Here is a 12,720-nt window from a genome sequence, read left to right as displayed (position 1 = left end):
TGAAATAAGACATAAGATATTTTGGTGTCTGTTTTAGCCTATGCTTCTAGAAAATGCTTGAAGTGGATTAGGTTTACTTTTGAAGAACCAAGAACATCACCACCAACATTAACACAGAATTCTATGAAGACATGTAGCTGAGACTGGTGTCCTTCAGCCCAGACTATTCATAAGCTGAGAACTTTATACACAAAAATGAACATCATGTATTTGTTCATAAATCAAACCTATCTAGGATTGTTATAGTTACCCTACCATTAACCGCAGATTATGATAAGAATTCATTTTTATCTTTTACATTTTCTGATACTCTGGAGTTCAAGTCAAACATCACAGTGAGTCAGTGTGTCCAAACATCAGTATAAAACGAGCACTTATCAGGAAAAAATGGAAACCTGACCATGAGGCAGTAATGTTGTGTGTTTTCAGGAGGTAGGGCAATGGGATTTTGCTGCATGACTCATACAGGTTTTTGATGTCTTTGTGAGCAGGATAGTTTAGATGTATAAAGTGTGGGGGGATCTGATAGAAGAAAAATGAATTTTATATTTAGATATTTGATTTGTAAAACTGTGATGTTTTCAATTGTGACAGTAAACACCATGACTGTAGAAAACTACTACAAACGTAGTGGATGTGATGGACTGTGTGCAGTGTGCTGTGATGATTATTGAGAGATCTCTAATGTGAGTTGTGAGTTAGTGTGGTGTGGTTCCTCTCCTCCACAGAGTGCCATTGTGTCGTATCACATCCTCCAACTCAGCACCTGCAGTCTCTCCCAGCTGCAGCAGTTCAGTCTCTCTACAATCTGACTGAGGGAGGTTTTTGTACGACTCTATAACACTGTGATACGACCAGATACTACTGATGTAATGTGCACTCTGACAGTAGTAATCTCCTGCATCTTCAGTCTGGACTCCACTGATGGTCAGAGTGAAATCAGATCCAGATCCACTGCCACTGAAACGAGCTGGAATACCTGACTGTCGCTGATTTGCGAACTTAATCAGGAGTTTAGGAGCTTCTCCAGGTTTCTGCTGATACCAGTGTAAGTAGTGACCATATGAGCTGTGATGATACACTGCCGGACTGGTTCTACAGTTGATGGTGACTGTTTCTCCTGGAAGAGCAGATTTCACTGCAGGAGTCTGAGTTACTGTGACTTGACCTCTGCATTCTGAAAAATACACAATATAGCAGCATGAAACTGAAATATTCTAATAGAAACAATAAGTGTATTAGTATGAACAGATCATTGTAGAGATAAAATATGAAGCAGTGTCTGACCTTGAGTCCAGAGGATCAGTGTCCAGATGAAGACGGGGATGAAAGTCATGGTAGCTGTGGGTGAAGTTGCTGTAGCAGCAGCTCTCAGTCATGAAGTGTTAAAGTCACAGCGCTATAAACACTCCCAGAGCACTGAAGCATGTGCTGCCAATGCAAAGTGTCCTCTCAGTATGGAAACACCTTTACCACATTCCCCCAATCTTACTGTCATTCTCACACTACTACAGAGTTATTGTGTGAATTTTACTTCTGGAGTCAGAAGGACATTTTCTGGAAAATACTTTTAGGTATAAGTTGCATAAATAAGTGAATTAGAAAGATAAGTTTATGATATATTTCTTTCAAGTGTATAAATGCAGTAGAAAAATGACAGAAGTTCAGATTTTCTCTTTAATTCCATCAGGATTCAGACTGACTACAGTGGAGATGTAGGAGAGATCAACATTAAAAAGTTATTCTTTCCTATATTTATGTGTCATGTTTATTGTGTTTCTGACTGTAGAGATGAATCTCATCACTAATCCATCATTCAGTGTTATTTCTCCTCCAGTCTTCTGCAGTGTGTACAGTACACTGTGCTCCAGAGTCAGACCTTTTTACTGAAACATCACTTAAACAGTTTAAACAGAAGAGTGATGAAGAAAACTTACTTATGAAAAAATCTTCAATTATACAGTTGTGTTCTGTAAATATAACAACAATTATTGAACTGTCTGTGTGTGTGTGTCTGTGTGTGTGTGTGTGTGTGTGTTCACTGTAGTGTGACAAAGGTCTTTGAACAACGGCTTCATAGGAATGTATCACTGTGGTGGACTTTTGGTGGAGGAACCAATCTCATTATGAAAAGTAAGTGCCTTATTTGTTTATATACTCAAAGAGTCATTACATAATCTTGAAATAGATTTACTGCCAATTAATTCTTTGAAATTTAGATGAAAATTGCGTGTGTAAAATGTGTTGTGAAGAGGAGAGAGCTGTTTCTATAAATGCTTTTAGGTCGTGTTTTTTAATTATGATTAAGTCACTTCATCTATTTTTAAGATTCATGTGAAATGTTAGATTTTATTTCATTTACTTTGTTGCTTTGTGTTACTCTAATTAATTATCACAATGGAAATTTGTGTAACAGTTTGTTTTATTTTTTGTTTAATTGTTTTAATGTTGATTTCCCATTAAATTATAACCCATAAATAATTATTAAGGTTATCTAAAAAATTGAACAGAGATGACTTCACCATGGTGTGATGGTTATTTAAGCACGGTGTGTTTTATTTAATAGATGGAGATTTTGTTGAGCTGCAGTTTGGTTGGATAATGTTATCAGAATTGTGTCCTGTTGTACAATGTCCAGATAAACTACTGCATCTGCTCTACAGCTGAACTGAAAGACCAAATATCACTGGACCGTGGATGGTGCTGAGGTAAATGAAGGGGTTCTGACCAGCACAGAAGAACAGAAGAACGGCGTCTACAGCCGCAGCAGCACCCTGACCCTCAGCAAAGAACGCTGGGAAGAGGCTGAGGTGTTCGGCTGTACCGTCTCCCACCACGACACCACTCAGGTCGCCTCGTTCCGAAAGAGCCGCTGTGAAGTCCACTAGAATTCAAGTGTACCCTTTAAACCATGCTTAGCAGTCTGAGGTGATGTCAGTGGTGTAGCTCTGCTGAAATAAAGCTTCAATGTGGAAAGCAGGTCTCCTTTTTCATTAGTGAAGTGTCTTTGGCAGAGATTTGGAACAGCACCTTTAACAGCAGGTCGAGTGCAGCGCTGTGTGTTGTGCTTGAGTGAGTTTAGCTGAAGAACCATGAACATCTGCTGAAAGTGGTGATCTATTCTGGGTCTCAGAGCTCTTCATGCAAATCTGTGTGTTTGTGTGTGTGTGTGTGTGTGTGTGTGTATTACACTCTTCAGTCTGCCTCTTTATTTACAACCATGGGAGGAGGAACACTTTCAATTCTTTTTTCTCTGATTGGTCAGAATTTGCATAAACTATCAAAACATTTAACAAATTTCAATAAAATACATCAAAGAATAAACTGATGTATGAAAAAACATTTCAAATGATCTCTTTTAATGGAAAATAGCAACTTTGATAACAATGAAACATCTAGTGCTTTTTTTATTTGGACCTTCTAATACTTGTAGTCGTAATCTATAATAAGGGTCAAGACACTGACTGACACAGAGAACGTAGACAGATCCATCCTTAAATTAGAACCCAGAAACTAGAACAGAAATGAAGAACTATTGTAATGAAATAATAAAAAAGAAAGAAAAAATGAAATATACAGAAAGAGCTCAAATGTTTCTTTAATCTTTATTTAGTCTTGTTCATGTAGTGATGAGTCTATCAGCATCATCATGGCCCAGATACAACAGACTGCTCTGAGTTAATCATGACTTAACTAGTAAGCAGATACTTACAGGAATGTTGTGTCTGATTTTAGGACAATTTTGAAGGTCCTGATGATATAAAATTCATGGAATATGGGATATACTTTAATCACTTTTAGACAAAATCAGTCATTCAAGGATGAAAACAACTATTTAACTTTAGTTGAAGTGTGTGTAATGTGCTACATCTAACATAGATACAGGTACAACTTCTGTAATGACAGGAACAGATATAGAATGGTCAGGGGTCATGGATAAAGCTGGGTCATTAATGGAGGAATCAGATTATATTAGAGCCACACCTCCATGCTATATGTCTCCTGATTCAATATTGCACCAGGCATGAAGGAGACCTGAGGCACAAGACAGCACAGGAAGTAGTAATGCACTCTCTGTCTTGAGAATATTTACATTTACAGCATTTATCAGATGGCTTTATCCAGAGTCACTTACAAAAGTAGAACTGCTTTGTAATCTCCAAAAACACATCCTCACTGACTAATAAAATATTATCAAGCTAAATCCCTGTTAGAGGAGATAGCTTAAGTTAGTACAGCAGCACAGCAACAGTAGAAGATGAGGTTTTCTAATAAATTCTCATTTTAGTGCTTGGTGTTTGAAGGGAATTGGTCTTTCTTTGAAGACAGATAGTGAATCAGCTTTTCAGTCAGCCAGAGGAAGTTCATTCCTCCACCTGGGGGCCAAGTCAGAGAAGAGTCTTAATATGAAGAGAGAAGGTCAGATGGGTCAGATGGGTCAGATGGGTCATTAACTGGAGGAATCTGATTATATTAGAGCCACACTTTCATGCTATATCTGTCCTGATTCAAGATAGCAGCAAGCTCTCATGGTCAAGAGGAGTTACACCAGTGACTGAGTCAGAATCCAGAGCAGGACCAGAGTTTAACCTGAAACAAACACAAGACAGAGACTGAGGCCGAGACCAGATTAAGAACAGGGATTGATTCTGGGTCAGAATTAGAGATTGTACTGAGGGTAGGATTAGTGATAGAGTTTTGATAAACAGAAAACCGCAGAACTATTTTTGTTAAACTGTTGGTTTTGAGGGACTGTGTTCAGTGTGCTGTGATGATTATTGAGAGATCTCTAATGTGAGTTGTGAGTTAGTGTGGTGTGGTTCCTCTCCTCCACAGAGTGTCATTGTGTCGTATCACATCCTCCAACTCAGCACCTGCAGTCTCTCCCAGCTGCAGCAGTTCAGTCTCTCTACAATCTGACAGAGGGAGGTTTTTGTACGACTCTATAACACTGTGTGAACACATTACCACTGTGGAAACTCTGACAGTAGTAATCTCCTGCATCTTCAGTCTGGACTCCACTGATGGTCAGAGTGAAATCAGATCCAGATCCACTGCCACTGAAACGAGCTGGAATACCTGACAGACGCTGATTTGCGAGCTTAATCAGGAGTTTAGGAGCTTCTCCAGGTTTCTGCTGATACCAGTGTAAGTAGTGACCATATGAGCTGTGATGATACACTGCCTGACTGGTTCTACAGTTGATGGTGACTGTTTCTCCTGGAAGAGCAGATTTCACTGCAGGAGTCTGAGTTACTGTGACTTGACCTCTGCATTCTGAAAAATACACAATAACGCAGCATGAAACTGAAATATTCTAATAGAAACAATAAGTGTATTAGTATGAACAGATCATTGTAGAGATAAAATATGAAGCAGTGTCTGACCTTGAGTCCAGAGGATCAGTGTCCAGATGAAGACGGGGATGAAAGTCATGGTAGCTGTGGGTGAAGTTGCTGTAGCAGCAGCTCTCAGTCATGAAGTGTTAAAGTCACAGCGCTATAAACACTCCCAGAGCACTGAAGCATGGAAAATGCAAAAAAAAAAAAAGAAAAAATATTTGCACTACAGACGTTACAAACAGAACTGAAACTAGTAGACGGGAAAAAAAAAGTTTGCAGAATTTGTATTTAAGGCACTTTTCTTGTTAAATGAATCATTTAAAATAAATATACAGTACCATATGCTTTCTACTTCATCAAGGTAACTTCATATCAACAGTTTTCACAAAATCTATCAAAAGATGGTGGTTGAGGTGTCTGATGGCATTTGGAAAAAAACTGGCTCAAATGCTTTGTTACCTTTTTTCAGACAGCAGGGGTGTGTGTGAGGGGTTTGTGGGGTCCAGGCAGTGATAAGCCTGCTCAGGATGCTCTGAATAGCCCCCCTATAGAATGTGATCAGGACTGGGGGTGGGATAGGGGTTTTTTCAGGCTTTGCAGAATGTAGAGAGATTGATGAGCTTCATTGGTGATGAAGCTGATATTGATCAGGTGAGATTCTCTGCCAGGTGAACACCAAAGAATTTGGTGCTATTGATCTCCACTGAGGATCTGTTCAGCACAGAATGGCCACTCTGTTCTCTCCTGAAGTTAACAACCATCTTTTTTTGTCTTGTCCATGTTCAGAGACAGGTTGGTGACATTAGGCTGTTAGCTGTTTCACCTCCTCTCTGCATGCTGACTCATTGTTCTTGCTGATGAAACTTACCACAGTTGTGCCATGGGTAAACTTGTTGATGTTATTTGAGCTGTGCGTTGCCACACACTTGTGAGTAAGCAGAGTGAACAGCAGTGGACTGAGCACACAGACCTTAGTGGCCTCAGTGCTCATTGTGGTGATGTTGGACATGCTGCTCTTTATCTGTGCTGACTGAGGTCTTCCAGTCAGAAAGTGAAAGAAAGAGGGAGGTGTTCAAGCCCTGCAGGCTCAGCTTTTCAGTCAGATGCTTATGGAATGACTATGTTGAATGCTGAACTGAAGTCTATGAACAGCAATCGTACATATGTGTCCAGATGGGTAAGTACCAAATGGAGGGTGGTAACAATCACATCATATGTGGTGTGCTTGTCATGATATGCAGACTGCAAGGGGTCCAGTGAGGACTGCAGTGGGTCTTGTGATGAGCCTCTCAAAGCACTTCATGACAATAGGTGAGAGTGTGACAGGATGATAGTCATTGAGGCATGACACTGAAGATGTCTTCGGCACAGGGAAGATGGTAGTGGTCTTGAGACTTGTTGGTATGACAGCACTGCTCATTGGAACGTTGGAAATGTCAGTGAAGACTAGCTGTTCTGCACATCCTCTGTGCACTCTGCCAGGTATGTTATCTGGTCCAGCAGCATTCTCTGGGTTAACTCTGTGTGGAAAGACCAAGTAACTGTATGAAAAACGTCTTTATGAGCAGGATATTATAGATGGAGTAGGTATGTAGGGGTTCAGATAGAACAGAAATAAATTGGATTAACATGATTTTTGTAATGCCATGATGTTATTAATTGTGACAGTAAGCACCATAAGTGCAGAAAATGACCAAAGAATTGAATGATGTGACTTCCGGTCAGCAACCGCAATGAGTAGATGTGGAAAATAGACACTCCGATTAACACTTAATTTCTTCACTCCTTTATCCGCTCTTGTGTGTTAAGTTTACTTTTTAGGGTATTATATTCTTATACTCTACCCTATGGTCACCTATTTTTGACATACAATGGCTACTACGAGTGTTAAAACCGGGAAAGAGGATGACTCTGTGACTGTTTTAACGGTCGAGGCTATCTCCGAGCTGCTGGATAAGCACCGTGTAGCATTAGCGGCTGAATTTAAATCTTCATTTAGTATATTTGAAAAGAAACTGGACCAGATTCAAGCCAAAGTAGAGGACCATGGTCAAAGCTTACCTTCATTAGAACTTGCTACGGCTGACCTGAGCCAGCATGTAAGCGAGTTGGAAAATATCTGCTCCGGTCTTCGGGAAAGCAGCTCCAAGTTAATGACCAAAGTCATAGACCTAGAAGGCCGAAGCAGGAAACATAAATGGTGTATTCTAGGCCTTCCAGAATCTACTGATGGTGGACTCCTTACTGAATTCTTTTCAAAATTTTTGTGTGAAATGCTCCCATCCCCACCAGAGATTGTCAGAGCCCACCGTATACCTGCATCCAAACCCGCTTCTGGACAGAGACCTTGCCCGGTCATTCTCCGTGTACACCGGTACCAGATTAAAGAACTTTTGATTTGGGAGGCACGGTGGAGAGGGAAACTGGAAAATCGCAGCCAGCAGATCCGGGTCATAGAAGATTACGCTCCCGAAGTTTTAAGCCAGCGAGCCGAGTACAGGGACGGATTTGTATAAACGTGGGGTATGAAGGAAAGGGGTGTGGGGGGTTGTGGGATCTCCAAAGCCAGTACTTTGTCAGAACTGTTTAGACAGTTTATCTAATCATATGTCTGTTTGTGTTTTACACATTTGTTTTAAAGATGACACTTGGCATTTCAATATAATCTATGTTTACCAACCTGCACTCTCTTTCAATGATAATGAATAGTTCTTTAAACTTTGTGAGCTGGTATGTTAAGGGCCTAAACCATCCGGTCAAAAGAAGGATGGTGCTCTCACACCTTAAACAACTTAACACTACAATTGCCTTTTTACAAGAAACTGACATTCACAGTTCTGATAACTCTCGCCACATGTCACACTGGGGAGGGCAGCACTACCACTCGACCTTTCAGGCCAAAGCTAGGGGGGTTTCAATTCTTATTAACCCAAACATCTCTTTTGAGCACCATAATGTTATTCCGGACATGTCTGGTTGCTATATCATTGTCTCAGGGAAATTATTTAATACTAACATAGTGCTGGCTAATTTATATGCTGCTATTTATGCTACTAAGTAAATCTGCTATGCTACTTCAGTCTTATCTTTGCAGTTATGGTATCTCTGACATATTTTCTAGAATCGATTATTTGCTTATAGACAATCAACTGATCCCAATGGCTCTTGTGCTTATCAGAGCATCGTGATATCTGATCATGCTCCAGTTGTTATGTCTATGACACTCCCTGATCTCCCTCAAATTAAGAAACATTGGCGTTTTAATTCATCCTTATTGGTAGATGAAAGATTAAATTTATGGAAGACCGGATAGTTTTTTTCTTAAACACAAATGATATATCTGAAACTTCAAGTTTAACTGTTTGGGATGCTCTGAAAGCCTACCTTAGAGGACAAATAAATTCATACACTGCAAATATGAAAAGGAAGGCATATAAAGAGCGAAAAGAATTGGTCGACCAAATCCAAGAAACAGAACGACAATATGCTCTATTTAAAAACCCTAATGTCTATAAAAAAAAAAAAAACATGTAGAATTGCAAACTAAATTCAAACTCATCTCAACACATTTAATTGAACCCCAGTTATTAAAGAGTAGGAGCCAATTTTACATTCATGGTGACAAATCTGGGAAACGATTAGATAATCAGTTAAGAGAATTTAGAGCACAGCAACACAACAAAAATTCAAATGGAGAATGGTGGCATAACTACTGATCACTCTAATATTAATCTAATATTATTACAAATTTTTACTCTCGATTATATACCTCTGATTTCCCAGAGGACCATAGTTCAGTTGAGAATTTTCTGACTCAATTAAATATCCCAATACTGTCCCCTGATTTTAGATAAAGATTAGAAGAGCCCATATCACAAGAGGAAATAATCTCAGCTATCTCATCAATGCAAACTCCGGGTCCTGATGGGTTCCCTGCAGAATTTTCTTAATCATTCTCCTCATTCCATGCACCACAACTAGCTTTGGTTTTATCAGAGTGGTTTAAGCGAGGTAAATTGCCAGCATCATTTAATGAGGCTCATATCACCCCTATAGCAAAGGGCCAACAGAGTGCTCTTCATATAGACCAATCTCTCTTTTTAATGTGGATGTTAAAATCCTTGCTAAAGTCCAAGCTTGAAGATTAGAGAATGTTCAACCCTCAATAATATCTGAGGACCAGACCCTGCTTTATCAAAAACCGTCATTGTTACTTTAATCTTTGGCGCCTTATGGATATTTTGTACACCCCGTCAGATGGGATTCCCGAGTGTGTCCTCTCTTTGGATGCTGAAAAAGCCTTTGACTGTGTGGAATGGGAGTATTTATTTAAGGTCTTAGAAAAATTCAGTTTTGAACAAGTTTTATCACTTGGGTCAGATTATTATATTCAAGCCCTGTCGCTTCAGTCCTGATGAATTCACAGCAATTTCAACCATTCAGCCTTCAGCGGGGAACTCGTCAAGGATGTCCTCTGAGTCCATTGCTTTTTAACCTTGCTATTGAGCAATTAGCAATTGCATTTCGTAGTTGTAGGGATATATCTGAGATTTGGAGGCAGGGAGAAGAACATAAGGTCTCCCTTTATGCAGATGATCTTTTACTTTTCATATCAGATCCTGCCACCTCTCTGCCACCTTTGCTGTCACTGCTCACTAAATTTGGTCTTTTTTCGGAATATAAACTGAATTTGCACAAAAGCGAACTGTTTCTGTTAAATAGTGAAGCACTGACAACAGAAATGCACAACCTCCCTTTTAAGATAGTGAAATACCAGTTTACCTATCTTGGTATCACAGTGACAAGCAAACATAAGTACCTTTTTAAAGAAAATTTTGCTGGGTTGCTAAATCAAACAAAAAGGAACTTGGGACAATGGTCACCACTGTCCATGTCCCTGGTGGGCCGAATTTATGTAATTAAAATGAATATTCTCCTTAAATTCTTACATCTTTTTCAGTCTGTTCCTGTTTTTATTCCCAAATCTTACTTCAATGCATTGGATTCAATTATATCAACTTACCTTTGGAAAGGTAAGCATCCTTGATTGAAATAAGTCCCTACTTCACAGATTTAAAAGTGATGGTGGCATGGCTGTAACCAATTTTCGTTTATACTACTGGGCAGCAATCATTCGTTCTCTCACCTTTTGAGCATATTTCCATAACCAACCTAATCGGCCTGCCTGGGTGGAAATGGAGATAAACTCTGTCAAAAACCTCTCTGTGTCTGTACTTCGTGGATCTGCACGCCCCCTCCCCTCAATTAAATCAATCAATAATTCAGTTATTAGGCAAACTCTGAGAGTGTGGGCTCAGGTCAGAAAGTACAGTCGTACTTTGGGCTTTTCTCTCTCCAGCCCTATTGTATCTAACCATCTCTTCCAACCTTCTTTACAACATTCGGTATTTCAAGAATGGCACAGTAAAGGCATTAAGCTTTGAAAAGATCTTTTTATTGATCATAAGTTTGCATTGTTTGAACAGCGGTCCCAAAGGTTTAATCTTTCCAAATCTCACTTTTTCAGATATTTGCAAATAAGACACTTCATTAGCTCTTTGATACTATACTTCTCTGAGGGTCCGGATGCAAATATTATAGATAATCTATTGTAGATAGACTGTTTAAAGGCCTAATATCCACTATTTATGGCATATTAATGGGTTTGAGTTAAACCATTTTGAATAAAATTAAAACTCCTTGGGAAAGAGAACTAAATCTGACACTGTCGTCAACTCAAGCTCCTTATGTGCTCGTCACTCCTTATTACAGTTTAAGGTTGTACATAGGGCTCATTTCTCCAAAGTTAAGCTCTCTCGCTTCTACCCACATGTCGATCCTTGCTGTGATAAATGTAAAAGTGGAGAGGCGTCTCTCATTCATATGTACTGGACATGCCCTAATTTGGAAAAATTCTGGAGGGATGTCCTTCAAATCCTGTCTCGCGTACTGAGTTGCAATCTTGAACCAGACCCCCTGGTTGCTCTTTTTGGCTTTATTGGAGAGGATGATAGGCGTCTAACCCCAGCTAAACGTTCATTATTGTCTCTTGCATCCCTCCTGGCCAGGCGTTCTCTTTTATTTAAGTGGAAGGCTGCCACCTCTCTGTCACAGGCATGCCGGACCCGACCCCGCACCAGCGCACTCACGCTCCCGAATACTGATTGAGTTCACCTGCACCTCATTAGTTTCTTTCCTCCACTCTCCTATTTAAGAGAACTCTCTCCACTACTTCCCTGTCTGGTCTGGTTTAGACACCGACTCCTTATAGCGCTGACATTCGTGAGCTTTAGCACCATAGCTACCGCTACTTCCCGTTTTGCCCCGACTACTACCTTCTCCTCCTTTTTTTTTTTTTTTTCTCCTCCACGATTACTCACTCAACTCACCTCCGTGCACAGCATCATCTACCTCCAGCTCCGCCTCACAGTCTCCTCCGTAAAGCTGAGTATTCTCCACTGTCCCTCTTTCCACCCGTGTTCTGTTTCCAATAAACTTAATACTCCATTGCCTGTTCTCCTCTGGTGTTTTAGTGACAGAAGACCAGACCGTAGAACAGTATGGACCCAACAGCCGCTGACATCATCCACCAGCTGGTCAGTGCGCTGCAGGGAGTGCTCCCCGCGTTGCAGGAAGCCACCACTTAGCCCACTACCACTACGGTTCCCACCGCATCTCAGCCCGCGGCTGCTGCTGACTCTACCGCGGCTGCGCGTCCACCGCCGAACCCGGAAGTGGCATACCTCGCCGGCACGATGGCCACGCCCTCTTCCTACTCTGGTTCGGCAGAGGATTGCAGTGGTTTCCTGCTTCAGTGTCAACTAGCCATGGAGATGCAACCCCACCGCTTTCCCACCGACGGGGCAAAGATTGCATTCATCTCGCTTCTGACTGGGAAAGCACTCCACTGGGCTGATTCCCTCTGGCAGCAGAATGGCCCAGTTCTTCAGTCTGTTGACGTTTTCATCGCTCACTTCAGAGAGGTCTTCGGCAAACCCTTATGGGATATGAGTGTGGGAGAGCAACTCTACCACCTGAAACAAGGTACACGCTCCATTAATGACTATACTCTGCATTTCCGCACTCTAGCTGCTGCCAGTGGGTGGGAAGAATGTACCCTGCTAACCAACTTCTGAGACAACGCCAGCTGACCCAGGATCTCTGCCTCTACTGCGGCCAACCGGGACATGCATTGCCTGCATGTCCCACACACCCGGTACGCCCAGCTGTGAGTACGATCACTTATTCCTCTACTCATTTAAAACCACTCACCACGCCTGTAGAACTGATTTGTGGCTCCTCTCCCATTACAGTTCACGTGCTCCTAGACTCTGGATCAGCTGGCAATTTCATCTCCACTGACATTTGCCACCAGTTG

This window comes from Hemibagrus wyckioides, linkage group LG14, assembly GCF_019097595.1.
Source record: "Hemibagrus wyckioides isolate EC202008001 linkage group LG14, SWU_Hwy_1.0, whole genome shotgun sequence".
NCBI classification, from domain to species: Eukaryota; Metazoa; Chordata; class Actinopteri; order Siluriformes; family Bagridae; genus Hemibagrus; species Hemibagrus wyckioides.
The sequence above is the reverse complement of the archived record's forward strand: the minus strand, read 5'-3'. Positions refer to the sequence as shown.